Raw genomic sequence first — 27,938 nt, 5'->3', positions numbered from 1 at the left:
GCACTGGTCATACTCTCCAGTTGTATCCCCCGACCAAGAGTCTGAAGCTCCAGGACACTGCCCTTGAGGCGGTAGAGGCGGGATCCCTCGCTAAGTCCGAGGGAAAAACCGAACCTGGAGGGTAAACAGATGATGATGATGATGATGATGAAACCGAGGAAAGTTGCCTTCCCGCCTGCAGACTTTGGTGTAGAACGTTTGAAATTGGTGTTCTATTAGAATAATTACTTTAAACTTTGTTCTACGGCTGCTGTTATATGTGATGACTCCAGGTTTTAATAGGTCCTCTGGTTCAAACAACATCCCGCAGAAAATTTAACGTTTTAATTTTATGTGGAACACAGGCTTTCCTCAGACAAGATTGTTTACACGTTTGTTTATCACTGCACATGAATTAAAGCTACAAAGGAGCTTTTGTTATCAGCTTGAATATATTAAGTAAATGCGAAGGCACACGGTTGTTTATGTGGTGTAGTGGTTATCACGTCCGCCTCACACGCGGAAGGTCCATGGTTCGATCTAAGACGGAAACAACTTAGTTTCAATAGAAAACCAAGGGTCGATTTTTATGCCACACGTATGGGCGACAATGCGAGACAGAAAATAGGAGTGTGAAGAAGCCGAGCGTGTCCCAGCATCAATTGGTATGAAATGTAATGAAATGAAATATCGTATGGCTTTTAGTGCCGGGATATCCCAGGACAGGTTCGGCTCGCCAGATGCAGGTCTTTCTATTTGACACCTGTAGGTGACCTGCGCGTCGTGATGAGGATGAAATGATGATGAAGACAACACATACAACCAGCCCCATTGGAATTAACCAATTAAGGTTAAAATCCCTGACCCGGCCGGGAATCGAACCCGGGACCCTCTGAACCGAAGGCCAGTATGCTGACCGTTCAGCCAACGAGTCTGGGTATGATAATGGTAAACCGAGGAAAGATGCCTTCTCGCCTAACCCCATTGATGTAAAATATGTGAAATAGGTGTTCTATAAGAATACTTCCTTTAACAAGTTGTTCCAATGCTGCTGTTATACGTGATATCTCTAGGTCTTACTAGCGTCTCCGGTTCACATTCCAGGCCACCGGAAATTCGGGACATTCATTTAATGTTGGACACAGACGTTCCAGAGAAGAAGAAGTGTACACGTTTGATTAACCCGGCACATCAAAGAATGATACAAGTAGGCTTGGTTTACAGCTCCAGTATATCCGGAATGGGTGAAGTCAAACGGTTGTTTCCGTGGTGTAGTGGTTATCACATCCGCCTCACACGCGGAAAGCCCCTGTTCGATCCCGGGCAAAAACGACTTATTTTCAATGGACAAGATAGGAGTGTGAAGTAGCCGAGCGTGGCCAAATATTCACGTGGTATGATAATGGTAAACCGAGGAAAGTTGCCTTCTCGCCTGCAGACAATGCTGTAGAACGTTTGAAATTGGTGTTCTATAAGTATAATTACTTTAAACTTTGTTCTACGGCTGCAATAATATGTGATGACTCCAGGTTTTACTAGGTCGTCTGGTTCAAACAACATCCCTTCGGAAAATTTAGCGTTTTAATTTAATGTGGAACACAGGCTTTCCACAGACAAGATTGTTTACACGCTTGCTTATCACTGCACATGAAATAAATGAATATATAAGTAAATGCGAAGACACGCGTTTGTTTCCGTGGTGTAGTGGTTATCACACCCTCCTAACACGCGGAAGGTCTCCGGTTCAATCCCGGGCGGAAACAGCTTATGTTCTTTCGAAAAATTATGTGTGATTTTTTTGCAACACTGATAGGCGACATCGGAGAAGAAGGCTAGCGGTTTGAAGATGTCGAGCGTGGCCCGGCATTCGCGTGGTATGATAATGGGGACCCATGGAAAGATGCTTTCACGGCTGCCCTCATTGGTGTAAAACATATCAAATTGGCGTTCCATAAGAATACTTCCTTTAACAAGTGTTTCCACGGCTGCTGTTATACGTGATCGCTCTAGGTCTTACTAAATTCTCTGGTTCACATTCCAGGCCACCGGAAATTCGGGCTTTCATTTACTGTTGCACACAGTCGTTCCACAGACAAAGAAATTTACACGTTTGATTAACCCGGCTCATCAACGAATGCTACACGTAGGTTTGGTTTACAGCTCCAGTATATCCATAATGGTTGAAGACAAACGGTTGTTTCCGCCTCACACGCGGAAGGTCCTAGCTCCGATAAGGGGCAGAAACAATTTATTTTCAATTGACAAGATAGGAGTGTGAAGGAGGCGAGCGTGGTCAAACATTCACGTGGTATGATAATGGTAAACCGAGGAAAGTTGCCTTTCCGCCTGCAGACATTGGTGTAGAACGTTTGAAATTGGTGTTCCTTTAGAATAATTACTTTAAACTTCGTTCTACGGCTGCTGTTATATGTGATGACTCCAGGTTTTACTAGGTCCTCTGGTTCAAACAACATCCCACTGAAATTTAACGTTTTAATTTCATGTGGAACACCGCTTTTCCTCAGACAAGATCGTTTACACGTTTGTTTATCACTGCACATGAATTAAAGCTACAAAGTAGCTTTTGTTATCAGCTTGAATATATTAAGTAAATGCGAAGGCACGCGCATGTTTCCGTGGTGTAGCGGTTATCACATCCGCCTAACACGCGGAAGGTCCGCGGATCAATACTGCTCGGGAACAGCTTATTGTCATTGGAAAAATTGTGTTTGACTTTTTTTCAACACTGATAGGCGACAATCGGAGAAGAAGGCTAGCGGTGCGAAGAAGGCGTGCGTGGCCCAGCATTCGCGTGGTATGTTAAAGGGGAACCACGGAAATATGCTTTCACGGCTGCCCTCATTGTTGTAAAACATCTGAAATTGGCGTTCCATAAGAATACTTCCATAAACAAGTTGTTCCACGGCTGCTGTTATACGTGATATATCTAGGTCTTACTAGCTTCTCCGGTTCACATTCCAGGCCACCGGAAATTCGACGATTTCTTTTAATGTTGGACACAGACGTTCCACAGACAAAGAAGTTTACACGTTTGATTAACCCGGCACATCAAAGAATGCTACAAGTAGGTTTGGTTTACAGCTCCAGTATATCCGGAATGGGGGAAGACAAGCGTTTTTTTCCGTGGTGTAGTCGTTATCACATCCGCCACACATGCGGAAGGTCCCCGGTTCGATCCCGGGCAGAAACAACTTATTTTCATTCGAAAAATTGTGTTTGGTTTTTTTTGCAACACTGATAGGCGACAATCGGAGAAGGAGGGTAGCAGTGTGAAGAAGGCGTGCGTGGCCCGGCATTCGCGGGGTATGATAATAGGGAACCACAGAAAGATGTTTTCACGGCGGCCCTCATCATCATCATCTGTTTACCCTCCAGGTTCGGCTTTTCCCTCGGACTCAGCGAGGGATCCCACCTCTACCGCCTCAAGGGCAGTGTCCCGGAGCTTCAGACTCTTTGTCGGGGGATACAACTGGGGAGAATGACCAGTTCCTCTCCCAGGCTGCCTCACCTGCTATGCTGAACAGGGGCCTGGTGGAAGGATGGGAAGATTGGAAAGGATAGGCAAGGAAGAGGGAAGGAAGTTAGGTACCACCCCGGCATTTGTCTGGAGGAGAAGTGGGAAACCACGGAAAACCACTTCCAGGAAGGCTGAGGCGGGAATCGAACCCACCTCTACTCAGTTGACCTCCCGAGGCTGAGTGGACCCCGTTCCAGCAATCGCACCACTTTTCAAATTTCGTGGCAGAGCCGGGAATCGAGCACGGGCCTCCGGGGTGTGGCAGCTAATCACGCTAGTAGTATAATTGGACAGTTCTGGCGCCACCGCCACCTCCGGCTCCCAGTGGCCGCCTCCTCCTCAGCCAGTGGCCTCCTCCTCCTCCTCAGCCAGTGGCCTCCCAGTGGCCACCTCCTCCTCCTCCTCAGCCAGTGGCCTCCCAGTGGCCACCTCCTCCTCCTCCTCAGCCAGTGGCCTCCCAGTGGCCTCCTCCACCTCAGCCAGAGGCCTCTTCCAGTGCTGCCAACTTAACCTAACTAGCGCGAGATAAACAAAGCCACGTGCTTTTTGACAGACAACAACGCACCGCTAACCTCAGTACTGCCATCTTGACGGGCCTAAACCTCAGTAGTGCCAACTTAACCTCACAAGCGCGAGGTAAACAAAGCCACGTGCTTTTTGACAGCCACGTGCTTTTTGACAGATTTGTAAACAAAGCCACGTGCTTTCTGACAGACAACAACGCATCGCAAACCTCAGTACTGCCATCTTGACGGGCCTAAACCTCAGTAGTGCCAACTTAACCTAACTAGCATGAGGTAAACAAAGCCACGTGTTTTTTGACAGCCACGTGCTTTTTGACAGATTTGTAAACAAAGCCACGTGCTTTTTGACAGACAACAACGCATCGCTAACCTCAGTACTGCCATCTTGACGGACCTAAACCTTAGTGGTACCAACTTAACCTAACTAGCGAGAGGTAAACAAAGCCACGTGCTTTTTGACAGCCACATGCTTTTTGACAGCTGCCATCCGCCATCTTTGAGCACCGTGCTGCCCTCTTTCGTCACCTGTCATCGGCAGTGCTGCCATCTTGACGGGTCTAAACCTTAGTGCTACCAACTTAACCTAACTAGCGCGAGGTAAACAAAGCCACGTGCAGCCGTCATCCGCCATCTTTGAGCACAGTGCTGCCCTCTTTAGCTACTTACCTTTGAAATGTGGTGGCGGATAATTTGAAAAATGCTTTTTGACAGCAGCCATATTGCATCGCAAACCTCAGTGCTGCCCTCTTTAGCTAGATACCTGTGGTAGCAGACAATTCCACGTGACAGCAGCCATCTTTATTCAAGAGAGCACCGTGCTGCCCTCTATGTGGTGGCGGCAAATTGAAAAATTCCACGTGCTCTTGTTTGGAAACAAACTCACGTGCTTTTTTGACAGCTACCATCCACCATCTTTAATCAACAGAGCACAGTGCTGTACTCTTTAGCTAGATACCTTTGAAATGTGGTGGCGGCAATTTGAAAAATTCTATGTGCTCTTGTTGGGGAACAAAGCTACGTGCTTTTTCTGACAGCTGTCATCCGCCATCTTTAATCAATAGAGCACTGTGCTGCTATCATGCGGGCAATTTCGTTAGCTGTCATCCGCCATCTTTAATCCAGAGAGAACAGTGCTGCCCTCTATGTGGTGGCGGCAAATTGAAAAATTCCACGTGCTCTTGTTTGAAAACATACTCACGTGCTTTTTTGACAGCTGTCATCCGCCATCTTTAATCCAGAGAGAACAGTGCTGCCCTCTATGTGGTGGCGGCAAATTCCACGTGCTCTTGTTTGAAAACATACTCACGTGCTTTTTTGACAGCTGTCATCCGCCATCTTTAATCCAGAGAGAACAGTGCTGCACTCTATGTGGTGGCGGTAAATTCCATGTGCTTTACAAACCTATGTGCTTTTCTGACAGCTGTCATCCGCCATCTTTAATCTAGAGAGAACAGTGCTGCACTCTATGTGGTGGCGGCAAATTCCACGTGCTTTACAAACCTATGCGCTTTTCTGTCATCCACCATCTTTAATCTAGAGAGAACAGTGCTGCACTCTATGCGGTGGCGGCAAATTCTACGTGCTTTACAAACCTATGCGCTTTTCTGTCATCCACCATCTTTAATCTAGAGAGAACAGTGCTGCACTCTATGTGGTGGCGGCAAATTCTACGTGCTCTTATTTGGAAACAAATTCTACTCGCTCTTCAGCTGTCATCTACCATCTTTAATCAAGAGAGCACCGTGCTGCCCTCTTTGTGGTGGCGGATAATTTGAAAAAATTCTTTTCGACAAGCAGTCATCTTTAATCCAGAGAGAACAGTGCTGCCCTCTTTAGCTACTTACCTTTGAGGTGGTTAATTTGAAAAATTCTTTTCGACAAGCTGCCATCTTTAATCCAGAGAGAACAGTGCTGCCCTCTTTAGCTACTTACCTTTGAGGCGGTTAATTTGAAAAATTCTAGCTGCCATCTTTAATGAAAAGGGTATCGTGGTGCTATCTTGCGGGTAATATTTTACGTCACAGCTGTCATCCACCATCTTGCATTGCTAACCTTAGTGCTGCCCTCTTTAGCTACTTACCTTTGACAAGCTGTCACCCGCCATATTGCATCGCAAACCTCAGTGCTGCACTCTATGTGGTGGCGGATAACTTGAAAAAATCTTTTTGACAAGCAGCCATCTTTAATCAACAGAGCACCGTGCTGCCATCTTTAGCTACCACCATCTTACATCGCTTACCTCGCTGCTGCACTCTATGTGATGGCGGTTAATTCGAACAAGTTTAATCGGGTAAGCTAGAGTAAGCACGTGCTGTTGTGATGACATCATCATACATGTTTAGACTTGTCCGTTTTCTTAAGAGTAAGTCGATGTAAAGGAATGTGGTAGCGGTAAATTCGAACGAGTTTAAACATGCATCGGGAAAGCTAGAGTAAGCAAGTGCTGTTGTGATGACGTCATTGTGCATGTTTAGACCTGATCGTTTTTCTTAAGAGTAAGTCGGTGTAAAGCAATGCAATAAGTACAACATTTTTTGAATGCGATCAAATATTTATTTACAAATGCACTACAACAGTGTTCGTTTTTGCTGCTGACAAGGTTGGTGTGCTTCTTAACAACGTATGCTTCCGAAATGCCTCCTGCAACATTCAAATTAAACAAAGCATTTAGAAATATATTATACTAAGTATGTTATGCTTTACAGAGAAGATCATGTACTTCTTACCTTGCTGTTATTCCTTTTCGGAATCATCATCATCATCATGAAGTACTAGAGAAAGTTCATTCATACACTGTGTACAGTGTTCAATCCTCGGATTTGGTCCATCCCAATCATCATCACCATTTTCTCCTCGATGCTTGTAATGTCGCTCACAAGTTCTGCATAAAGCTACTTCGATTGACATCTTACTGTGTAGAGGAAGGATGTCCCAAAAATTATGTACGTAAGAGGCAGCGTACGTATATAAAAATCCTGGTGGTAAGTATTGAATAAGATGTTTCGGCATCGATGATCTACGTTTATAGAACATCTTAATAGCCTCACTCACTCGTGAAACATAAATAAGATGTTGCGTATGAGCATGCAAACAGCATGCACATTTACAGTTTTGTTCCATAGCGTACGATGTCGAAGCACACACTAATGAAAATGATAAAGATCTATTCTTATTTATAGTCTCGTAACAATATTCGTTAGCGGATGGTAAGTAACATCACTCATATGAATAATAAGACAATAGGCTGCTGTGTTAGCAGGAATGTTTTCAGATGTTTCAAATTCTAAACGAATATCAACTGGAGATTCTTTTATAGATTCTTCATGATAAGAGCAGTCTATAACTACAATCGGTGCTTTATTTTTAAATTCTTGAGGTGTAAATAGCGGACGATCTTCTTTCTGATAATACGATGATTGAAATTTACAAAACATGTCATAGAGCATCCCAAACTTATTTTTCTCAAAGTTAATGTCGATGTTTTCGTAGGGATACGTAATTCCATTGAGATATAGTCTAACGTGTCTTAATTTGCAGTGATCAAACAGTGAGCTATCTTTTTCGTGATTGAATTTACGATTAGTTTGAAATCCAAAAATAATGTACAAGGGCTTCTCAGTAAAACGTGATGTTTTAACTGCCCAGCTATGCTTGTTTGTAGGTGGTAACACAGGATATTCATGCAGCTCCCAACTTCTAAAACGTATAGGTAATGGTGTATCATTTTCTACAATCTTGAGCAATCGAAGTTTTTCACGATCAGATAAGGTTACATGTGGGATCCGCCACAGTATACGATGCAGTGTTATTTTCGATTCTACAGGTGTTTCTACTGCTTTAAGAGAATTGTAATCACTTCGATCACGGATTAGAATAAGCTCTTGTTTTACGTTGATTATAATACGTGTAAAGTCTTCTGCGAATCCAAAAATATGTTTCAGTGATAACATACCCGTAAAAGTTCCATCCTCATTAATCATCCAGTTGTTAGTAGATTTTGGACACCATCCAGCCATCCGCAAAAGATTACTTTCTTCATCACAGAAAGAAGGGTAGAGTTTCATTGCGCTTGTAATACCAACATTCTTCGTTCGATCTATTTCAACATTATTTACTTCATATCGCGCTTCAGAAAAGAGAAAAGCTAGAGCATGGTTGTTTAGTTGTGAAGTGCTTGGTCCACTTCCATCAGACTTTTCTAATCGTCCTTCAATATAGAGGTAGCTTTCGTGTGGTAAGGTGTAAACATCTTGCTGATTAATAATAAAATGAATTTCATCATTGTTATTTAATCCAAACGTAAAAGGTTGATAAGAATGAAGCTCACTTCGTACTACACCTTCACGACTTTCTACTGTATTCGTAATGTCTAGCATTTCTTCCATTCTGTTGTAGTAGTGTATATCCTAAATCTTGGAGTATCTGCTTATGGGTATCTGTTAACTCGATGAGTCTCTGCACACATGTAGTATGCCTTCGGAATGTACACCGTGTTTTATAGATGGTTTTCATACTGGTTTAAGATGTAGTTTGTAAGCTACGTACGCGTGCTGATCTAAATGAATAAGCTGATTATGTTTATTTACAAGTCTAAGAGTAATGTTGCTAATGTGTTTTACAGACACAGGATGATAAAGAACTACTGCTGGTTTCTCACAAATAGTATATCCACGTTCCTCTGTAACAATAAAGTCGTGCAGGACGTGCGAAGGTTGTAGATTACTATTCAAGTCTGTAATAATATTACAAGTAATGTTCACATTATAATCATCGAAGAGTTTTATAGGTTGATCAGACTCGTAACGTACGTTCGGTAGGAGCTCCCTCGATGAAAATCCAAGCAGTGGTCCAATCGAATCAGGTTGTGATTTGAAGTCAATCTTAAATGATGATTCAATAACACATTTGTGCGTAATGTTGCTTATAGTGATTGAGAACTTGTAATTATGATTACTAAAACTATCTTCCCCAAACTGATCAATTAACGTACTTTCAATATAGTCGTGAATATCATCTACTGTATAACTACCTGAGGGTAGTGTTAGCACATACTCATCGTAATAGAACTTGTTTAAACCATCACGCACATTATAGATTTTATTGTAGCTTTCAAACGATACTAGTCCAAGACTATGCGGCTGATAACCAAGTTCGATTGGTGGATTAAAATAGACGGTTGTTTCAGGTCCTTCTCCACGTACAGCAAACGTTCTTTCACTGTTCGTCATCACGCAGACACTAATGCACTTTCTCTACTGTCTGGGTTTGATATAAGAACATAAGACATAATCGTCCGCACATGCGTGTATTAAAGTTTTGCACACGGTTTTTATTGTAAACAATGTCTGCACTGCTTCCGAAATAACGTATGAGCTCAAAAGGAGGAGGTAAATCTCCATAGCTATCAAAATACCATACTTTAGATTTACGTTTTACATAAGCAACGTAATGAGTTCCAGGTCCACGACTGTCGTCCAAGTTAATTACGGCACTTTCACGTTCACGTGGACGTGCTGGTAGTTGATCACGCATATACACTCCTCGAAAATAATGAATTCCTAGTTGTTTAGCAAACGTAAAAACTTCATCATGCGTTAGAGCTCGATATGGCAGTGCATTCAGTAGACGTTTTTTGGAGAAATGTAGATACCAAGCCCTTTCTTGTATGGCGCTAGCTTCATGTTCACACCTTTGCCTCGTAACGCAATTGCCTCCATCGTCTTGTTATGACGTTCACTCTCTTTCAACTGTTGTTTCGCTTCTTCTACAGCTTTGACAGTTCTCGCTACAGCACTAGCACCACCTAGCAATGACCCTAAAGCTGCTAAGCCAGCAAACAGCGCAGGAAGAAATCCTCCTCGTTTTGGTACAGGAATAATTCGCGCACGTTTACTAAATATTGCTCTGCACTTTGGAGAAATTCTCGCTCTTGCTGCGCGTAACGCCTTAGTAATAGCTACACGAGGATTGTATTCCCCTCGAATAGCTTTTTGCGCAGCCTTTATAACATCTTTCCATCCAACAGTTTTTACTTTCTTCTTCTTCTTCATGTCGTTTGGATATCGTTGTTTCACCATGCTGGACACGACTTTACTAGTCAAGAGCAAATCATAAACTAACCGTTGCCTCTTGTTTCGTTTAATATATATATTACTATTACGTACTTTATGATTCAGTAATCATGAAGATTATAAAGCAGCAAGACACGCTACCTGTTACCGACATTGTACCACATCTCTCACCTAGTTCTAGTACAACTACAAGAAAACGTCATGGAACGTTGTTTCCTTTTACTGTGCGATGTATTATATCAGGTCCGTCGGGATGCGGTAAAACAAATCTTTTACTCACACTTATTACTTCTGTAAATGGTATACGCTTCGAGAATATTTACGTTTTCGCAAAGTCACTCTATCAGCCGCTATATACTATTCTACAAACTGTAATGCACGATCTAGTTAAAGATGGAATAAGATATTTTAAATTTAATTCACATGAGCAAGTACCATCACCAGACGATGTGCTTCCTAATTCTCTAATGATCTTTGATGATGTCGCAACAGAACAGCAAAACGTTATTCGTGCATTCTTTAGTATGGGTCGACATAAATATGTTGATTGCATCTATTTGTGCCAAACCTATTCTCGTGTGCCCAAGCAGTTGATACGCGACAACGCAAATGTTATTGTGCTTTTTCGGCAAGATGAGCGCAACATGCGACATGTGTATAACGATCATGTTAACACTGATATGACATTCGATGACTTTAAACGTATGTGTGCTAAATGTTGGTCATTACACCGTTACAGCTTTTTAGTTATTGATAAAGAAAGTGATGTACAGCATGGACGATATCGCATGGGTTTCGATCATTTTATATGCATTAACACAGAATTACAGTAACTACTTGATTAAAAACCACCATCATGTTAACATCTAGCAAGGAGATCACAAAACATATCATCCAAGCTCGAAACAATATTCGACGGAAATTTAAAGAGCTTAAACGTATTCAAGCAGACACGGATTTATTTTTAAAAACACAACTAAGTACACCACTCAAAGAAATTTTTAATTCTACTTCATTACCGCAGTCTACTTCAAGTTTTGCTTCTATGCAAACATCATATCATAAAGAGAAGCATGAAGAAGAAAAGCATGAAGAAGATACGGAAGAGAAGAAGCAGGATGTAGATCAAGAAGAGGAAGATAAGGAAGAAGAAGAACTTAATGATGCATCACCATCTAAGCGTGTTGAGTTTTTAACTACAGATGTTATTGCAGAAACACCTACTACATCGACGCAAAATCTACCATCTTTGTCTGAGGTTATGATTACACCAGAATATCGCAATCAGTTTAGAACTTTTATTCAAGATACCTATGGATCTCTCTTTGCACCTTATATAGAAAAACTTTTTACAGGACAAACTGACACTACCTATGGTATTCGCTACGAAGATGACTGTTTCCGGATAGGAAATTCAAATGTTAAGATTAATAGCAACAAACTCATTGTAAAAGGTGTTACCTATAAACCTACGAAAGGACTCTTAGAACTTCTTTTCTCACGAATACCTGACAAGGATATAATTTTACAAGATGATCTTAAAAAGTATAAAGCAATACTTTTTGCTACCGATGCAACACGACGTAATTACAAGAGAACAGAAGCTGTAAATGCGAATAAGAGTTACAAGTATCGTGAGTTTATTTCTAAGCTGTTTCCGACTGCACGTAGTCTAGACGTTATCTACAAGCCTTTGTTGCCGTATGTGGATGTAAGATACTGGAATGACCCAAACTTACTCGTTGAACGATTACAACTTTTAAGAGCATCGCAAGAGGCTGGTCACACTGGTCACGGATCAGAAATTCTAGAAATAGAAAGAGAACTACGTTATGCCGGTATTATTTTATAATGGCTCGTCAAGAGAAGATCTCACCTGTAAAGGTAAACATCGCACATGAGTTACATAAACCAGCACGTCGCACCTACTGTCGCAGACGCGTTATTACACGAGGAAAAGATGATCTCTGGCAAGCAGACTTAGTAGAAATGATTCCATATGCTTCTAGTAATAAGGGCTATAAGTATCTACTTACTGTTATCGATGTGTACTCAAAGTTTGCTTTTGCACAACCCGTGCGTTCTAAAACAGCAGCTCAAGTTAAAGAAGCATTTAAACATATTGTTGAAGAATCGAAACGCTGCCCAAGGCTTCTTCAAACTGATCAAGGTAAAGAGTTTTACAACAAGGATTTTTCTTCTTACCTCAAGTTACTTGGCATTCAACACTACTCTACGTTCAGTAATCTCAAGGCAAGTGTTGTAGAACGCTTTAATCGTACACTCAAAACAATGATGTGGCGAGAATTTACAGCGCAAGGTTCATATCGTTGGATTGATCTGCTACCTAGACTTTTATCTACCTACAACGATACACCTCATCGCACTATCGGAACAAAGCCACGTCTTGTTACAAAGAATACACCTCGTCTAGATGCTATTCATCTTGTAATCAAAACAGCTGATCCACGTCGCTATCGCTTTAAAGAAGGTGATTTCGTTCGCATCAGCAAACACAAGTCTATCTTTGCAAAAGGATACACACCTAACTGGAGCACTGAAATTTTTCAAATCAGAAGTGTTAAGCTTACTAATCCAGTTACGTATTTACTTCGCGATCTCAGAGGACAGCCTATTGAAGGAGGATTCTACATCGAAGAACTGCAGAAAACAAAATATCCTGATCACTATTTAGTTGAACGTGTTATTCGACGTCGTGGTAATAAACTGTATGTTAAATGGCTTGGTTTTAATAACAGCTTTAATTCATGGATTAATAAAGAGGATGTACTTTAAATCTTATGTGTGTTTTCTTTTAATCCTCTACGTTTCCTTTCTTCTAAGTCACTAGGACATGCTGTAGGATTAAACAACACCTGTAATATGTTTTGACAATTCATATTTATTTTAGACTATATACATACATTTTTATCCTTTGTTCATGTTACGGTCTTTGTCACTCAGTTTTTCGTTTTATTGCACCAACAACGACAAGTGCTGCTATATTCTTCTGAGCAGCTAAAGCACTAGGTAATAACACATACACACACATACACAGCATAACTTTACGAAGCAGATTTTAACAGCTACACTCTATGCAGGCAGCATGTAACTACGTATCAGGCGAACGTGTTCTAGGGCCGCAGGGGAGATGAAGCACGAAGAAAAGAAGATCAATCACTCTATTGATGAGTCCACGCCCAACATGCTTCCTCATCTTTCTCCCAGCACGTTTCTTCACCTTTTCCTTGTTTACTCTCTCCACAGCCATGATAAGTGTTTATAAGCGAAGACAACTCGTTAGTTTTAGGTCCGTGATACAGTTTAATTAGTTGACATGTACGGCACTGTCTCACAGAAGGTCTTCTAGCTAAACTCACGTGTTCATGATGTAAACTACACGTTTGAAGCTCTGACAAAACAGGATCTTGAGTCCACTCACGAGGCACCTTATCCCAAATCTTCTTTACAGCATTCGCAGCTACATTGACCAAAAATGCCTTTGGTAATGCATTTAACTCTTCTTCAGTAAAAGTGTTTAGTTTCTTTTTGCATGCATAAAACTTTACGATCGCCTTTTCAACTGCGTTACACTTAGTATCTGTTAGAAATGACATGATGTCTTTACTCTACAAATGTTTCTTTTACACTAAGGTTATTTCGACACTGCACTTTACATATGTTGTTCACTTCCCGACATGCACTGCGACACAACCAATCAAAGAGCATGCATACATGTTGTAAAGACTGTTTAGTTGTTTCTCTACTATGCTCTTTCGGAAGAGTTTTAAATGATGGGCACCCCAATTCATGCATGTCGATAACTTCACATGATGATGGTAGAAAATCACGCAACCATTCTTTCTTTTCACAACCCTTTAAAAGAACAAGATCTGCTCTTGACAAATGTGCATTCATCATTAAAGGTAGAAAACGATAAGGTATTCCTTTTTCTTCCCACTTCAAACCTAAATTGTTTTCAATCCACTGAGTCTGCTTTTTATCTTCATCTGTTTGCAAACAGTAAGGGAACGGTGGACTAAATACTAAACTAACAAGTTTTGGTGCCCACAACACACAGCAATCTAACACAGCCACCTCTTTAAACACAAACTTGTTTCCGTTTACTTTAAAGCCTTGCACATCAACTATTAATGTTTTCGTCATGTTTGCACTCCACACTCTATCACTGTTTCCCGAAGACTAAAGCTTTTAGTCAACGAACGGGTTTAAACATGCATGATAACGTCATCACTGCAGCACGTGCTTACTCTAGCTTACCCGATTAAACTTGTTCGAATTAACCGCCACCACATAGAGTGCAGCAGCGAGGTAAGCGATGTAAGATGGTGGTAGCTAAAGATGTCAGCACGGTGCTCTGTTGATTAAAGATGGCTGCTTGTCAAAAAGATTTTTTCAAGTTATCCGCCACCACATAGAGTGCAGCACTGAGGTTTGCGATGCAATATGGCGGGTGACAGCTTGTCAAAGGTAAGTAGCTAAAGAGGGCAGCACTAAGGTTAGCAATGCAAGATGGTGGATGACAGCTGTGACGTAAAATATTACCCGCAAGATAGCACCACGATGCCCTTTTCATTAAAGATGGCAGCTAGAATTTTTCAAATTAACTGCCTCAAAGGTAAGTAGCTAAAGAGGGCAGCACTGTTCTCTCTGGATTAAAGATGGCAGCTTGTCGAAAAGAATTTTTCAAATTAACCGCCTCAAAGGTAAGTAGCTAAAGAGGGCAGCACTGTTCTCTCTGGATTAAAGATGGCTGCTTGTCGAAAAGAATTTTTTCAAATTATCCGCCACCACAAAGAGGGCAGCACGGTGCTCTCTTGATTAAAGATGGTAGATGACAGCTGAAGAGCGAGTAGAATTTGTTTCCAAATAAGAGCACGTAGAATTTGCCGCCACCACATAGAGTGCAGCACTGTTCTCTCTAGATTAAAGATGGTGGATGACAGAAAAGCGCATAGGTTTGTAAAGCACGTAGAATTTGCCGCCACCGCATAGAGTGCAGCACTGTTCTCTCTAGATTAAAGATGGTGGATGACAGAAAAGCGCATAGGTTTGTAAAGCACGTGGAATTTGCCGCCACCACATAGAGTGCAGCACTGTTCTCTCTAGATTAAAGATGGCGGATGACAGCTGTCAGAAAAGCACATAGGTTTGTAAAGCACATGGAATTTACCGCCACCACATAGAGTGCAGCACTGTTCTCTCTGGATTAAAGATGGCGGATGACAGCTGTCAAAAAAGCACGTGAGTATGTTTTCAAACAAGAGCACGTGGAATTTGCCGCCACCACATAGAGGGCAGCACTGTTCTCTCTGGATTAAAGATGGCGGATGACAGCTGTCAAAAAAGCACGTGAGTATGTTTTCAAACAAGAGCACGTGGAATTTTTCAATTTGCCGCCACCACATAGAGGGCAGCACTGTTCTCTCTGGATTAAAGATGGCGGATGACAGCTAACGAAATTGCCCGCATGATAGCAGCACAGTGCTCTATTGATTAAAGATGGCGGATGACAGCTGTCAGAAAAAGCACGTAGCTTTGTTCCCCAACAAGAGCACATAGAATTTTTCAAATTGCCGCCACCACATTTCAAAGGTATCTAGCTAAAGAGTACAGCACTGTGCTCTGTTGATTAAAGATGGTGGATGGTAGCTGTCAAAAAAGCACGTGAGTTTGTTTCCAAACAAGAGCACGTGGAATTTTTCAATTTGCCGCCACCACATAGAGGGCAGCACGGTGCTCTCTTGAATAAAGATGGCTGCTGTCACGTGGAATTGTCTGCTACCACAGGTATCTAGCTAAAGAGGGCAGCACTGAGGTTTGCGATGCAATATGGCTGCTGTCAAAAAGCATTTTTCAAATTATCCGCCACCACATTTCAAAGGTAAGTAGCTAAAGAGGGCAGCACTGTGCTCAAAGATGGCGGATGACGGCTGCACGTGGCTTTGTTTACCTCGCGCTAGTTAGGTTAAGTTGGTAGCACTAAGGTTTAGACCCGTCAAGATGGCAGCACTGCCGATGACAGGTGACGAAAGAGGGCAGCACGGTGCTCAAAGATGGCGGATGGCAGCTGTCAAAAAGCATGTGGCTGTCAAAAAGCACGTGGCTTTGTTTACCTCTCGCTAGTTAGGTTAAGTTGGTACCACTAAGGTTTAGGTCCGTCAAGATGGCAGTACTGAGGTTAGCGATGCGTTGTTGTCTGTCAAAAAGCACGTGGCTTTGTTTACAAATCTGTCAAAAAGCACGTGGCTGTCAAAAAACACGTGGCTTTGTTTACCTCATGCTAGTTAGGTTAAGTTGGCACTACTGAGGTTTAGGCCCGTCAAGATGGCAGTACTGAGGTTTGCGATGCGTTGTTGTCTGTCAGAAAGCACGTGGCTTTGTTTACAAATCTGTCAAAAAGCACGTGGCTGTCAAAAAGCACGTGGCTTTGTTTACCTCGCGCTTGTGAGGTTAAGTTGGCACTACTGAGGTTTAGGCCCGTCAAGATGGCAGTACTGAGGTTAGCGGTGCGTTGTTGTCTGTCAAAAAGCACGTGGCTTTGTTTATCTCGCGCTAGTTAGGTTAAGTTGGCAGCACTGGAAGAGGCCTCTGGCTGAGGTGGAGGAGGCCACTGGGAGGCCACTGGCTGAGGAGGAGGAGGAGATGGCCACTGGGAGGCCACTGGCTGAGGAGGAGGAGGAGGTGGCCACTGGGAGGCCACTGGCTGAGGAGGAGGAGGAGGCCACTGGCTGAGGAGGAGGCGGCCACTGGGAGCCGGAGGTGGCGGTGGCGCCAGAACTGTCCAATTATACTACTCACGCTAACCACTACACCACAGAGGCGGACACGGCTGACCTCATTGGTGTAAAACATATGAAATTGGCGTTCCATAAGAATACTTCCTTTAACAAGTTGTTCCACGGCCGCTGTTATACGTGATATCTCTAGGTCTTACTAGCTTCTCTGGTTCACATTCCAAGCCACCGGAAATTCGGCGCTTTCTTTTAATGTTGGACACAGACGTGCCTCGGACAAAAGCGTTTGCTTAACCCGGCACATCAAAGAATGCTAAAAAGTAGGTTTGGTTCACAGCTTCAGTATATCCGCAATGGGTGAGGTCCAGCGGTTGTTTCCGCGGTGTAGTGGATATCACATCCGCCTCACACGCGGAAGGTCCCCTGGTCGTTCCCGGGCGGAAGCAACTTATTTTCAATGGTTAAGATAGGAGTGTGAAGAAGGCGAGCGTGGCCAAACATTCACGTGGTGTGATAATGGTAAACCGGGGAAAGTTGCCTCTTGCCTGCAGACAATGGTGTAGAACGTTTGAAATTGGTGTTCTATTACAATAATTACTTTAAACTTTGTTCTACGGCAGCTGTTATATGTGATGACTCCAGGTTTTACCAGGTCCTCTGGTTCAAACAACATCCCACCGAAAATTTGACGTTTTAATTTAATGAGGAAGACAGGCTTTCCACAGACAAGATTGTTTACACGTTTGCTTATCACTGCACATGAAATAAAGGAATATATTAAGTAAATGCCAAGGCACGCGGTTGTTTCCGTGGTGTAGTGGTTATCACATCCGCCTAACACGCGGATGGTCCGCGGATGGATCCCGGGCGGAAACAGCTTATATTCATTTTAAAAATTATGTTTGACTTTTTTGCAACACTGATAGGCGACAATCGGAGAAGAAGGCTAGCGGTGTGAAGAAGGCATGTGTGGCCCAGCTTTCGCGTGGTATGATATTGGGGAACCACGGAAAGATGCTTTCACGGCTGCCCTCATTGTTGTAAAACATATGAAATTGGCGTTCCATAAGAATACTTCCTTTAACAAGTTGTTCCACGGCTGCTGTTATACGTGATATCTCTATATCTTACTAGCTTCTCTGGTTCACATTCCAAGCCACCGGAATTTCGGCGCTTTCTTTTAATGTTGGACACGAACGTGCCACGGACAAAAGCGTTTGCTTAACCCGGCATATCAAAGAATGCTACAAAGTAGGTTTCGTCTACAGCTTCATTATATTCTGTAAGTGGAACGGCACTCGGCTGCTTCCGTGGTGTAGTGGTTATCACGTCCGATTTACACGCGGATAGACCCCGGTTCTATCCCGGGCGGAACCAACTTTTTTACAATGGAAAACCAATGTTCAGTTTTTTATGCCACACGTATGGGTAATAATAATAATTTCGTGTAGCTATTTCTAGCCGAGTGCAGCCCTGGCGGCATCTGCCATGTCAAGGTAACTGCGTGTTAATGTGGTGGAGGATAGTGTTATGTGTCGTGTGTGAGTTGCAGGGATGTTGGGGACAGAACAAACACCCAGCACCCGGGCCACTGAAATTAACCAATGAAGGTTAAAATCCCCGACCCGACCGGTAATCGAACCCGGGACCCTCTGAACAGAAGGCCAGTACGCTGATCATTCAGCCAACGAGTCGGACACACGTATGGGTGATAATGCGAGTCCGGAAAATAGGAGTGTGAAGAAGGCGAGCGTGCCCCAGCATTCACTGGGTATAACAATGGTAAACCAAGGTAAGTTGCTTCTTCTCCTGCAGACATTGGCGTAGTACGTTTGAAATTGGCGTTCTATAAGAATACTTCCTTTAACAAGTTGTTCCACGGCTGCTGTTATACGTGATATCTCTAGGTCTTACTAGCTTCTCTGGCTTACATTCCAGGCCACCGGAAATTCGGGGCTTTCATTTAATGTTGGACACAGACGTTCCACAGACAAAAGAAGTTTACACGTTTGCTTATCACTGCACATGAAATAGAGCTACAAAGTAGCATTTGTTATCAGCTTGAATATATTAAGTAAATGCGAAGACACGCGGTTGTTTCCGTGGTGTAGTGGTTATCACATCCGCCACACATGCGGAAGGTCCCCGGTTCGATCCCGGGCAGAAACAACTTATTTTCAATGGACAAGATAGGAGTGTGAAGAAATCGAGCGTGGCCAAACATTCACGTGGTATGATAATGGTAAACCGAGGAAAGTTGCCTTCCCGCCTGCAGACTTTGGTGTAGAAAGTTTGAATTTGGTGTTCTATAAGAAAAATTACTTTAAAATTTTGTTGTACGGCTGCTGTTACACGTGATGACTCCAGATTTTACTAGGTCCTCTGGTTCAAACAAAATCCCACGGGAAATTTAACGTTTTAATAAATGTGGAATTAGGCTTTGCACAGACATTGTGTACACGTTTGCTTATAACTGCACATGAAATAAAGCTACAAAGTAGATTTTGTTATCAGCTTGAATATATTAAGTAAATGCAAAGACACGCGGTTGTTTCCGTGGTGTAGTGATTATCACATCCGCCTAACACGCGGAAGGTCCCCGGTTCAATCCCGGGCGGAAACAGCTTACTATCATTCGAAAAATTGTGTTTGATTTTTTTGCAACACTGATAGGCGACAATCGGAGAAGAAGGCTAGCAGTGTGAAGAAGGCGTGCGTGGCCCAGCATTCGTGGGGTATGATAATGGGGAACCACAGAAAGATGCTTTCACGGCGGCCCTCATCATCATCATTTGTTCACCCTCCAGGTTCGGCTTTTCCCTCGGACTCAGCGAGGGATCCCACCTCTACCGCCTCAAGGGCATTGTCCCGGAGCTTCAGACTCTTGGTCGGGGGATACAACTGGGGATAATGACCAGTTCCTCGCCCAGGCTGCCTCACCTCCTATGCTGTACAGGGGCCTTGTGGAAGGATGGGAAGATTGGAAACGATAGGCAAGGAAGAGGGAAGGAAGTTAGGTACCACACCGGCATTTGCCTGGAGGAGAATTGGGAAACCACGGAAAACAACTTCCAGGACGGCTGAGGCGGGAATCGAACCCACCTCTACTCAGTTGACCTCCCGAGGCTGAGTGGACCCCGTTCCAGCAATCGTACCACTTTTCAAATTTCGTGGCAGAGCCGGGAATCGAGCCCGGGCCTCCGGGGGTGGCAGCTAATCACGCCAACCACTACACAACAGAGGCGGACACGGCTGCCCTCATTGGTGTAAAACATATGAAATTGGCGTTCCATAAGAATACTTCCTTTAACAAGTTGTTCCACGGCTGCTGTTATACGTGATATCTGTAGGTCTTACTAGCTTCTCTGGTTCACATTCCAAGCCACCGGAAATTCGGCGCTTTCTTTTAATGTTGGACACAGACGTTCCACAGACAACAACATTTGCTACACACGGCACATCAAAGAATGCTACAAATAGTTTTCGTCTACAGCTTCATTATATTCATTAAGTGGGAAGACACTCGGCTTTTTCCGTGGTGTAGTGGTTATCACGTCCGCTTTACACGCGGAAGTTCCCCGGTTCGATCCCGGGCGGAAACAACTTATTTTCAATGGAAAACCAATGCTCGGTTCTTTATGCCACACGTATGGGCGACAATGCGAGACAGAAAATAGGAGTGTGAAGAAGGCGATCGTGACCCAGCATTCACTTGGTGTGATAATGGTAAACCAAGGTAAGTTGATTCTTCTCCCGTAGACATTGGTGTAGTACGTTTGAAAATGGCGTTCCATAAGAATACTTCCTTTAACAAGTTGTTCCACGGCTGCTGTTATACGTGATATCTCTAGGTCTTACTAGATTCTCTGGTTCACATTCCAGGCCACCGGAAATTCGGCGCTTTCTTTTAATATTGGACACAGACGTTCCACATACAAAAACGTTTGCTTAACCCGGCACATCAAAGAATGCTACAAAGTAGGTTTCGTCTACAGCTTCTTTATATTCGGTAAGTGGGAAGACATTCGGCTGTTTCCGTGATGAAGTGGTTATCACGTCCGCTTTACTCGCGGAAGGTCCCTGGTTCGATCCCGGGCGGAAACAACTTATTTTCAATGGAAAACCAATGTTCGGTTTTTTATGCCACACGTACGGGGGATAATGCAAGACAGAAAATAGGAGTGTGAAGAAGGCGAGCGTGCCCCAGCATTCACTGGGTATGATAATGGTAAACCAAGGTAAGTTGCTTTTTCTCCAGCAGACATTGGCGTAGTACGTTTGAAATTGGCGTTCCATAAGAATACTTCCTTTAACAAGTTGTTCCAAGGCTGCTGTTATACGTGATATCTCTAGGTCTTAAGAGCGTCACCGGTTCACATTCCAGGCCACCGGAAATTCGGGGCTTTCATTTAGTGTTGGACACAGACGTTCCACAGACAAACAATTTTACACGTTTGATTAACCCGGCACATCAAAGAATGCTACAAGTAGGTTTGATTTACAGCTCCAGTATATCCGGAATGGGTAAAGACAAGCGTTTTTTTCCGTGGTTTAGTGGTTATCACATCCACCTCACTCGCGGAAGGTCCCCGGTTCGATCCCAGGCGGAAACAACTTATTTTCAATGGACAAGATAGGAGTGTGAAGAAGGCGAGCGTGGCCAAATATTCACGTGGTATGATAATGGTAAACCGAGGAAAGTTGCCTTCTCGCCTGCAGACAATGGTGTAGAACGTTTGAAATTGGTGTTCTATAAAAAAATTACTTTATAATTTTGTTCTACGGCTGCTGTTAAATGTGATGACTCCATGTTTTACTAGGTCGTCTGGTTCAAACAACATCCCTTCGGAAAATTTTGCGTTTTAATTTAATGTGGAACACAGACTTTCCACAGACAAGATTGTTTACGCGTTTCCTTATCACTGCACATGAAATAAAACTACAAAGTAGCTTTTGTTATCAGCTTGAATATATTAAGTAAATGCAATGACACGCGGTTGTTTCCGTGGTGTAGTGGTTATCACATCCGCCTAACACGCGGAAGGTCCCCGGTTCAATCCCGGGCGGAAACAGCTTATTTTCTTTCGTTAAATAATGTTTGATTTTTTTGCAACACTGATAGGCGACATCGGAGAAGAAGGCTAGCGGTTTGAAGAAGTCGAGCGTGGCCCGGCATTCGCGTGGTATGATAATAGGGAACCACGGAAAGATGCTTTCACGGCTGCCCTCATTGGTGTAAAACATATGAAATTGGCGTTCCATAAGAATACTTCCTTTAACAAGTTGTTACACGGCTGCTGTTATACGTGATATCTCTAGATCTTACTAAATTCTCTGGATCACATTCCAGGCCACCGGAAATTCGGCGCTTTCTTTTAATGTTAGACACAGACGTTCCACATACAGAAACGTTTGCTTAACCCGGCACATCAAAGAATACTACAAAATAGGTTTCGTCTACAGCTTCATTATATTCGGTAAGTGGGTAGACACTCGGCTCTCTCCGTGGTGTAGTGGTTATCACGTCCGCTTTACACGCAGAAGGTCTCCGGTTCGATCCCGGGCGGAAACAACTTATTTTCAATGGAAAACCAATGCTCGGTTCTTTATGCCACACGTATGGGGGACAATGCGAGACAGAAAATATTAGTGTGAAGAAGGCGATCGTGCCCCAGCATTCACTTGGTGTGATAATGGTAAACCAAGGTAAGTTGATTCTTCTCCTGTAGACATTGGTGTAGTACGTTTGAAAATTGCGTTCCATAAGAATACTTCCTTTAACAAGTTGTTCCACGGCTGCTGTTATACGTGATATCTCTAGGTCTTACTAGCTTCTCCGGTTCACATTCCAGGCCACCGGAAATTCGGGGCTTTCATTTAATGTTGCACACAGAAGTTCCACAGACAAAGAAATTTACACGTTTGATTAACCCGGCTCATCAAGGAATGCTACACGTAGGATTGGTTTACAGCTCCAGTATATCCATAATGGGTGAAGACAAACGGTTGTTCCCGCCTCACACGCGGAAGGTCCTCTGTTCGATCCCGGGCAGAAACAACTTATTTTCAATGGACAAGATAGGAGTGTGAAGGAGGCGAGCGTGGCCAAATTTTCACGTGGTATGATAATAGTAAACCGAGGAAAGTTGCCTTCCCGCCTGCAGACTTTGGTGTAGAACGTTTGAAATTGGTGTTCTATTAGAATAATTACTTTAAACTTTGTTCTACGGCTGCTGTTATATGTGATGACTCCAGGTTTTACTAGGTCCTCTGGTTCAAACAACATCCCGCAGAAAATTTAACGTTTTAATTTTATGTGGAACACAGGCTTCCCTCAGACAAGATTGTTTACACGTTTGTTTATCACTGCACATGAATTAAAGCTACAAAGGAGCTTTTGTTATCAGCTTGAATATATTAAGTAAATGCGAAGGCACACGGTTGTTTATGTGATAATAGGGAACCACGGAAAGATGACGTTAAGGCATCTGTACCTTCTATCGAACAGGCCAGCGTAAAGACTGCTGCAGTATCCACCGACTCACCTTTCAGCATGTTGCTCGCTGAGTTTCAGTCCATTACTCGCCCACCTGGGAATAACGTGATATTAAACACAATACTGTACATCACATTAGGACAACCGTAGGCCCACCAGTCTCTTGTCGACCTCGTCGTCTAGGACCCCAAAAATTGCAGATAGCGAAGAAAGAATTCGAGGACATGGTAAGGTGTGGTACAGCGAGACCTTCTAATAGTCCCTGGTCCTCACCCTTGCACCTTGCACCTAAGCGGGACAACTCATGGCGTCCATGTGGCGATTACCGGGCATTGAATGCAAGAACAATACCCGACCGCTACCCGGTACGACACATAGGAGATTTTTGCCATAACATTGCTGGGTCAACCATTTTCAGTACATTTGACCTTATCAAGGCCTACCAACAGATTCCAATTCACCCCAATGACATTTGCAAAACAGCCATAACAACCCCTTTTGGGCTGTTTGAATTTCCCTATATGTCGTTTGGGTTACGAAATGCTGGACAAACTTTCCAGCGTTTCATGGATGAGGTCACTAGAGATTTAAACTTCTGTTTCCCGTATATCGACGATATCCTGGTGTTCTCACGGGATGCTGAAGGGCATATGCACGATCTCCGCATACTTTTCCAGAGATTAGCTGATTACGGTGTAGTCATAAATCCATCCAAGTGCGTATTAGGTGCAAGTGAGGTAACCTTCTTGGGCTATCGGCTCTCAAAGGACGGTACAAAACCTCCACCAGAGAGAATCCAGTCTCTCTTGGAATACCCTCTACCAAAGACTGTCCAGGGCCTCCGCCGGTTCCTGGGCATGGTCAACTTCTACAGACGTTTCCTACCACATGCGGCTGAATTGCAGGCGCCGTTGGTGAACGTCCTAGCCAATTCTAAGCTTAAGGGTTCTAAACATGTCCCCTGGACTCCAGAACTGCAACGTGCTTTCCACGAATGCAAAGAAAGCCTAGCGCAAACCACTCAACTCGCTCATCCATTGCCAGATGCGCCTCTAGGTCTCTTTACCGATGCATCAAATACTCAAGTTGGAGCGTGTTTGCAACAGAAATTTGGACACCATTGGCAGCCCCTAGCATTTTTCAGTAAGAAGCTTTCAGCGCGTCAAACAACGTGGCCGGCCTATTACAGGGAACTGTTAGCTGTGTACGAGGCTGTCCAGCATTTCCGCTATATTCTGGAAGCACAACACTGCACCATATATACGGACCACAAGCCTCTGCTTTATGCATTTTCTCAACGCAGAGAAAAACTACCCCCAGCCCAACTAAAGCAGCTGTCCTTCATATCCCAGTTCACAACTGATATTCAGCATATAAAGGGAGCAGATAACGTTGTCGCCGATACAATGTCTCGTGTTGAAGCCATCTCACTAGAAGATGACTACGCTGAGCTGGCTCGATCCCAAGCGGACGATGACGAACTCAAAGCCTTATTGCATGGTGGTACGTCGCTGACATTAGAAAAAGTAACCCTTCCGGGCACCACGAATACCATTGTATGCGATACATCAACAGGAAAACCTCGTCCGTTCCTGACACTTCCTTTTCGACGCAAGTTCTTTGACAAGCTCCATAACTTAAGCCACCCAGGTATTCGCACCCACAGGCCGTTTCAGCCACATTCACTTGGATAGTGTTGGTCCACTGCCTGTTTGCGAAGGCTATAATTATATCCTCACTGCTGTTGACAGATTTACTCGCTGGCCAGAGGCATGGCCGATGCGCAGCATCACTGCCGAAGAAACAGCCGATACGCTAATAAGTGGTCGGATCTCCCGATTTGGTATCCCAACTCGTATAACTACTGACCAAGGAAGACAATTAGAGTCTACACTCTTTCGCAGACTTATGACACAATTTGGTACAACAAAAATCCGTACAACCAGCTATCACCCATCCGCTAACGGTATGGTGGAGCGTCTTCATAGACAGCTAAAAGCTTCTCTGATGTGTCATAGTGCAACGTGGATAAAAGCCTTACCCCTAGTGTTACTTGGCATGCGTGCGGTTCTAAAGGAAGATCTGAAAGCTTCCCCCGCCGAACTAGTTTTTGGGGAGCCTCTACGCCTCCCTGGAGAAATGGTTACTTCTTCGCACAGTTCTCCTACTCCACTTGACCCTGCGGATTTTGTAAATCACCTAAGGAAGGTAATGGCCGAACTAAGACCTGTTCCTGCCTCCCGCCATAGTCAAGAGAAAATATTCGTCTTCAAAGACTTGGCAACTGCCTCCCATGTTTTCCTGAGAGTTGATCATGTGAAGCCTCCCTTGCAACCCCCATACTCTGGTCCTTACCCTGTGGTCAGCCGTAATGAGAAGACATTGACGCTAATGATCGGAAACAAGGAAGTCGTAGTGAGTACAGACCGTGTGAAACCTGCATACATAGAAACAAACCTTGCTGTTCCTACCTGCACCAACACACCTGACACATCTGCTACCCCCATTTCATCCAGTCAACCTAGCACTTCTTTTACACCTGACTTACCTGATGCGTCATCACCACCCAGAAAGTACACAACACGATCAGGACGCAGAGTTCGCTTTGCCCGTCCATTCGATTTGTGAACTTTCCTTCTCCGTGGGGGGGGGGGGGGGGGGGGGTGATGTGGCGCCATCAGGAAGAATGAACTCGCCCCACATACAGAACACACCCTTGTGCACGATGCAACATTGCATCAGGGTATAGCTTGCAAAACTAGCGTCATTCGGCTGCGTGGAGTGAGCATGAGCATCACGCCTGTTTGTGTCTTGTTGGTGTAATCAGTGTAACCTATCTCACATGCAAAGGTGTACTAAAACTGTGTGTGGTGTAAATAAACCTTATTATCCATGAGGACTGGTTTATTTATGAACGATGTGGAGCTGCCTACAACCAAGACTCCATACATGCTTTCACGGCTGCCCTCATTGGTGTAAAACAAATGAAATTGGCGTTCCATAAGAATACTTCCTTTAACAAGTTGTTCCACGGCTGCTGTTATACGTGATATCTCTAGGTCTTACTAGCTTCTCTGGTTCACAATCCAAGCCACCGGAATTTCGGCGCTTTCTTTTAATGTTGGACACAGACGTTCCACAGACAAAAACATTTGCAACACACGGCACATCAAAGAATGCTACAAAGTAGTTTTCGTCTACAGCTTCATTATATTCGTTAAGTGGGAAGACACTCGGCTGTTTCCGTGGTGTAGTGGTTATCTCGTCCGCTTTACACGCGGAAGGTCCCCGGTTCGATACCGGGCGGAAAAAACTTATTTTCAATGGAAAACCAATGTTCGGTTTTTTATGCCACACGTATCGGGGACAATGCAAGACAGAAAATAGGAGTGTGCAGGAGGCGAGCGTCGCCAAACATTCACGTGGTATGATAATGGTAAACCGAGGAATGTTGCCTTCCCGCCTGCTGACTTCGGTGTAGAAGGTTTGAAATTGGTGTTCTATTAGAATAATTACTTTAAACTTTGTTGTACGGCTGCTGTTATATGTGAAGACTCCAGGATTTACTAGGTCCTCTGGTTCAAACTAAATGCCACGGGAAATGTCATCATCATCATCATCAACTGTTTACCCTCCAGGTTAGCCTTTTCCCTCGGACTCAGCGAGGGATCCCACCTCTACCGCCTCAAGCGCCGTGTCCTGGAGCTTCAGACTCTTGGTCGGGGGATACAAATGGGGAGTATGACCAGTACCTCGCCCAGGCAGCCTCACCTGCTATGGTGAACAGGGGCCTTGTAGGGAGATGGGACAATTGGAAGGGATAGGCAAGGATGAGGGAAGGAAGCGGCCGTGGCATTAAGTTAGGTACCATCCCGGCATTCGCCTGGAGGTGAAGTGGGAAACCACGGAAAACCACTTCGAGGATGGCTGAGGTTTGAATCGAACCGACTGCTACTCAGTTGACCTCCCGAGGCTGAGTAGACCCCGTTCCAGCCCTCACACCACTTTTCAAATTTCGTGGCAGAGCCGAGAATCGAACCCGGACCTCCGGGGGTGGCAGCTAATCACGCTAACCACTACACCACAGAGGCGGCACACGGGAAATTTAACGTTTTAATAAATGTGGAAACAGGCTTTGCTCAGACATTGTGCACACGTTTGCTTATAACTGCACATGAAATAAAGCTACAAAGTAGCTTTTGTCATCAGCTTCAATATATTAAGTAAATGCAACGACACGCGGTTGTTTACGTGGTGTAGTGGTTATCACATCCGCCTAACACGCGGAAGGTCCCCGGTTCAATCCCGGGCGGAAACAGCTTATTTCCATTCGAAAAATAGTGTTTCATTTTTTTGCAACACTGATAGGCGACAATCGGAGAAGAACACTAGCGCTGTGAAGAAGGCGTGCGTGGCCCAGCATTCACGTGGTATGATAATGGGGAACCACGAAAAGATGCTTTCACGGCCGACCACATTGGTGTAAAACATATGAAATTGGGTTTCCATAAGAATAATTCCTTTAAAAAGTTTTTCCACGGTTGCTGTTATACGTGTTATCTCTAGGTCTTA

The 27,938-nt window shown here is 43.9% G+C and overlaps 1 protein-coding gene and 10 non-coding genes across 11 annotated transcripts in view; 10 read left to right on the top strand and 1 right to left on the bottom strand.

Moving 5' to 3' along the window:
• Positions 1 to 27,938, bottom strand: part of LOC136867430 (endochitinase) — a 274,252-nt gene that overhangs the window by 110,966 nt on the left and 135,348 nt on the right. The window lies entirely within an intron of this gene.
• On the top strand, positions 1,670 to 1,742 carry TRNAV-AAC (transfer RNA valine (anticodon AAC)). Its single transcript has one exon. It is a non-coding gene; the product is annotated as a tRNA-Val (tRNA).
• TRNAV-AAC (transfer RNA valine (anticodon AAC)) lies at positions 17,674 to 17,746 on the top strand. The gene has a single exon. It is a non-coding gene; the product is annotated as a tRNA-Val (tRNA).
• Positions 18,967 to 19,039, top strand: TRNAV-CAC (transfer RNA valine (anticodon CAC)). The gene has a single exon. It is a non-coding gene; the product is annotated as a tRNA-Val (tRNA).
• Positions 19,421 to 19,493, top strand: TRNAV-AAC (transfer RNA valine (anticodon AAC)). Its single transcript has one exon. It is a non-coding gene; the product is annotated as a tRNA-Val (tRNA).
• Positions 20,400 to 20,472, top strand: TRNAV-UAC (transfer RNA valine (anticodon UAC)). The gene has a single exon. It is a non-coding gene; the product is annotated as a tRNA-Val (tRNA).
• TRNAV-UAC (transfer RNA valine (anticodon UAC)) lies at positions 20,902 to 20,974 on the top strand. Its single transcript has one exon. It is a non-coding gene; the product is annotated as a tRNA-Val (tRNA).
• TRNAV-AAC (transfer RNA valine (anticodon AAC)) lies at positions 21,870 to 21,942 on the top strand. Its single transcript has one exon. It is a non-coding gene; the product is annotated as a tRNA-Val (tRNA).
• On the top strand, positions 22,367 to 22,442 carry TRNAV-UAC (transfer RNA valine (anticodon UAC)). The gene has a single exon. It is a non-coding gene; the product is annotated as a tRNA-Val (tRNA).
• TRNAV-UAC (transfer RNA valine (anticodon UAC)) lies at positions 26,606 to 26,678 on the top strand. Its single transcript has one exon. It is a non-coding gene; the product is annotated as a tRNA-Val (tRNA).
• On the top strand, positions 27,612 to 27,684 carry TRNAV-AAC (transfer RNA valine (anticodon AAC)). Its single transcript has one exon. It is a non-coding gene; the product is annotated as a tRNA-Val (tRNA).

This window comes from Anabrus simplex, chromosome 3, assembly GCF_040414725.1.
Source record: "Anabrus simplex isolate iqAnaSimp1 chromosome 3, ASM4041472v1, whole genome shotgun sequence".
In the NCBI taxonomy this organism is placed as follows: domain Eukaryota; kingdom Metazoa; phylum Arthropoda; class Insecta; order Orthoptera; family Tettigoniidae; genus Anabrus; species Anabrus simplex.
This window is presented reverse-complemented; position numbering and strand designations above follow the sequence as displayed.